This window comes from Nilaparvata lugens, chromosome 7 (assembly GCF_014356525.2).
Source record: "Nilaparvata lugens isolate BPH chromosome 7, ASM1435652v1, whole genome shotgun sequence".
NCBI lineage: Eukaryota > Metazoa > Arthropoda > Insecta > Hemiptera > Delphacidae > Nilaparvata > Nilaparvata lugens.
This window is the reverse complement of record NC_052510.1, coordinates 4,949,837-4,954,232: the sequence shown is the minus strand read 5'-3', so window position 1 is coordinate 4,954,232 and position 4,396 is coordinate 4,949,837. Positions and strand designations below refer to the sequence as shown.

The window sequence follows — 4,396 nt, the reverse complement described above, 5'->3', positions numbered from 1 at the left end:
ACTAACGTTCACAATCAGCAGGGGTAGACTCAGTTTTCACACAAAACTCAAACGAGAACTTGCAAATCGCTAATGTTTGAGACTACATTACTGTTCATAGAGTCATCAAAATGATGTAGTTTTTGTTGCATTTAGTTCATCAACAACTTCATCAACGATGCATGCAATAATCTTGAAGATTAAAATTAATATTCAACTGAAATAAGAGAAAATAGTGTGATTCTTGTAAGCTTGCTCAATTTATGATGGAGGATGTTCAGGTAGTTCACAGTTTGAACTAATAGATAGCGTTACTGTCGCTTGATAAAAGCAAGTTCTATAGAATACAGGTCATGACACAATCCCATGATGCATTGCAAAATCGCCATTTTATGGGGTTCTAGTTCACCAATTTTCAAATTTATCAGCTGATATCATTATAGATTGAACAACATGATGTGTTATTTTGTTATATTGTTCAAGGAATATTGCTTGGCTTTGAATTGTAAAATAAATTCTTCCCACAGAATTATAATATTTAGATTCCAACTAGGAACTGAATTGTTGATTTTTGGATCTAATTGATCGGGACCTTATACAATACCTACTATTACTAAGTAATAATAGGTATTGCCTTATAACTCTTTTTGAAGTTGGCCAGGCATATTTCTGTCCTGTCCCAATACCTTATGAATCATAATTCTTAGGTTACAAGAATAAAAACAGTTTTTAATAATCAATATATGAATAATTGAAGCATTTATCATTGAAATTTCATTATTAAAAATTGAAAACCTGAATTCACATATTATTTGAACTAGAATATTGTTCAAGGGATATTGCTTGGCTTTGAATTGTAAAATAAATTGTTTGACATAATAATAATATTTAGATTCGAAAGAGGAACTGAATTGTTGATTTTTGGATCTAATTGATCAGGACCTTATACAATACCTACTATCACTAAGAGTAATAGTAGGTATTGCCTTATAACTCTTTTTGAAGTTGGCCAGGCATATTTCTGTCTTGTCCCAATGCCTTATGAATCATAATTCTTAGGTTACAAGAATAAGGACAATTTTAATGATAAGTAAATAAATAATTGAAGCATTTATTATTGAAATCTCATTATTAAAAATTGAAAACCTGAATTCACATATTATATTTGAACTAGAATATTGTTTCTAAAATGCATATTTTTGTTATGAGCAAATTTAATTAGATTAGATTTTCAAATAATCAGCATTGTCCCAATGCCTTATGAATCATAACAAGTTAGAAGAATGACAACAATTATTTTTAATAATAAAGAAATGAATTATTTAAGCATTTATTATTGAAATTTCATTATTAAAAATTGAAAACCTGAATTCACATATTATATTTGAACTAGAATATTGTTTATATAATGCATAATTTTGTTAAGAGCAAATTAATTTAATTAGATTTTCAAATGTACCGCCATAAAGACCCAATGAAATGACTACTCCATAAGGAACACGCGTGTCGTGACGTGACCTGACCTTGGGTTATAGCCCTTAGCCAAGGTCAAGGTCTATAAATACAGGTCATGACCTTGCCCTTAGCCAAGGTCAAGGTCTATAAATACAGATCATGACACTCGTATTCCTTATGTAGCGGCCATTCCATGGGGTCTTTATGGCAGTACATTTGAAATATTCCAATCTGCTCATAACATCATCATGTATTATGCTAAACAAAACTCTAACGAGAACTTGCATAACCACTAATGTTTGAGGCTTCATCAAAATCGATGAAGGCGTTGAAATGATATTTTGTTAGTTGAATAAGGTTCATTCACCATTTAACTCTCGATTTACGTTTTTATTTGAAGGATTTTATGGATATTTACCGTATAATAAAAGAAACATGAGATTTTTGGTTGCTAGCTTTCTTCCCACTAGGGTTGATCATGTAGTTCGTACTGGAAACCGTAAGATGTCGTTACTATCGCTTGATAAGGGCAAGGTCCATAAATACAGGTTATGACACTCGTGTTCCTTATGAAGCGGCCATTTTATGGGGTATTTATGGTGGTACATTTGAAATATTCCAATCTGCTCATAACAAAATCATGCATTATGCTTTTTAAAAACAATATTCTGGTTCAGATAATATGTAAATTCAGGTTTCTGATTTTTTAATAATGAAATTTCAATAATAAATGCTTCAATAATTCATTTTTTTATTATTAAAAATTGTTCTTATTCTTGTTATGATTCATAAGACATTGGGATAAAAGGCAAACCTGAAAAAGAGTTTGAAGTTGCCAATCTAAGAATCAACTAGTTCCTAGTTGGAATCTAAATATTATTATTCTGTGGGAAGAATTTATTTCACAATTCAAAGCCAAGCAATATTCCTTGAACAATGTAACAAAATTACACATCATGTTGTCCAATCTATAATGATAACAGCTGATAAATTTGAAAATTGGTGAACTAGAACCCCATAGAATGGCGATTTTGCAATGCATCATGGGATTGTGAAATGACCTGTATTCTATAGAACTTGCTTTTATCAAGCGACAGTAACGCTATCTATTGGTTCAAACTGTGAACTACCTGAACATCCCCTATCAGAAATTGAGCAAGCTCATAAGAATCACACTATTTTCCCTTATTACAGTTAAATATTAATTTTAATCTCCAAGGTTGTTGCATGCATCGTTGATGAAGTTGTTGATGAACTAAATGCAACAGAAACTATATAATTTTATTGACTCTATCAACAGTAATGTATCCTTAAACATTAGCGATTTGCAAGTTCTCGTTTGAGTTTTGTGTGAAACCTGAGTCTACCCCTGCTGATTGTGAACGTTAGTCAGCTCTGGTTCCACTTCAAAGTCGAATAAATCTTTCGCCTTTTACTAAAGATTTCCGTGGAGTGGAACACATGATGAGTCTAATCTGAATTTTTTCTAGAGCTCGACCTTATAGGTTGAGCCACAATCTGAATAATATAGTGAATAGTGACTGGGAAAATTACTTATCATTGAAAATTGTCCTTATTCTTGTAACCTAAGGATCATGATTCATAAGGCATTGGGACAGTACTGAAATATGCCTGGCCAACTTCAAAAAGAGTTTTAAGTTCCCGATCAATTAAATCTAAAAAACAACAATTTAGTTCCTAGTTGGGATCTAAATATTATTATTCTGTGGGAAGAATGTATTTCACAATTCAAAGCCAAGCAATATTCCTTGAACAATATAACAAAATAACACATCATGTTGTTCAATCTATAATGATAGCAGCTGATAAATTTGAAAATTGGTGAACTAGGACCCCATAAAATGGCGATTTTGCAATGCATCACGGGATTGTGTCATGACCTGTATTTATAGACCTTGGATAAGGGTGATAGGGTGTGGCCGGGTTGTATTTGAACCAGAGAGAAGTATTTTATAGTACTATCTTATTCGAAATAAACATATAAATCTCAGTAACCTTTCAAATTATTTTGACACAACATGTTTTGGACATTAATGTCAGACATATTTAAAGTAGCCCTAAAGAAAAAAGACACTACTATCTTATTCTTAAGCATACTTATAAAGGGATATTCCCTGGTTTGAACCATAGAATGGAAAATCTTAACGTATAGAGGTCTTATTCAGTTTAAACAGAGGATAACAGAGATGTTCTCAGGACTTGGGCCAAATTGAAAATAAATTGAAAGTCTGTTATTTAAGTGCCTGGCATTCAACCACTACCTCCGTAAACAAAGCCATAGTGCATTCGTGTGACGTCAGCACAGGTAGTGCTCCTACACCAATAAAAACACTAGCTGATATAGATCAGTTGAAATCAACGAATTTTTATTGGTGTTGGAGCACTACCTGTGCTGACATCACACGGATGCACTACGGCTTTGTTTACGGAGGTAGTGATTCAACGCACTGAACTGATGACCACTGAATGCATGGTGTAGCCGGATGGCACAACTTTATTTTTCTTCAAATTTGGGTGAAATATTCATCTGGGATTTTTTAAACATTTTTCTCGGCTTTCTACAACTATTGACTATGCATAGGATTTTTTTTAGAAATTTCCATAAAATCATGCATTGTGGGGTTAAGAATAAGATGGTAGTGTTTTTTTATTTAGGGCTACTTTTAATATGTCCGACATTATTAAAATTAATTAATCTGATGAAATTTTTGTAGTACATACATTTTTTGAACTCAAAATAGTGTGTGAATTAACAACATATTCTTGAAAACTTGATTAGAAATTAGTCAGATTCTCGAAATCATGATTAGGTGATCATGGTCAATCAAGGTCAAGGCACGGAACAATGAAATACTCCGTTGTCCATTACTCCGTCTCTAAAATTCATGGACTTTGTAGAAGTTTTTTGTTGATAGGCCTATGTTATTGAAATACCGAAAAA

At 32.2% G+C, this 4,396-nt stretch overlaps 1 non-coding gene across 1 annotated transcript; it reads left to right on the top strand.

Annotated features, from left to right (window-relative positions):
- Positions 1-2,824: 2,824 nt before the first annotated feature.
- Positions 2,825-2,946, top strand: LOC120352565. Its single transcript, XR_005571922.1, has one exon. It is a non-coding gene; the product is annotated as a U5 spliceosomal RNA (small nuclear RNA).
- Positions 2,947-4,396: the final 1,450 nt, after the last annotated feature.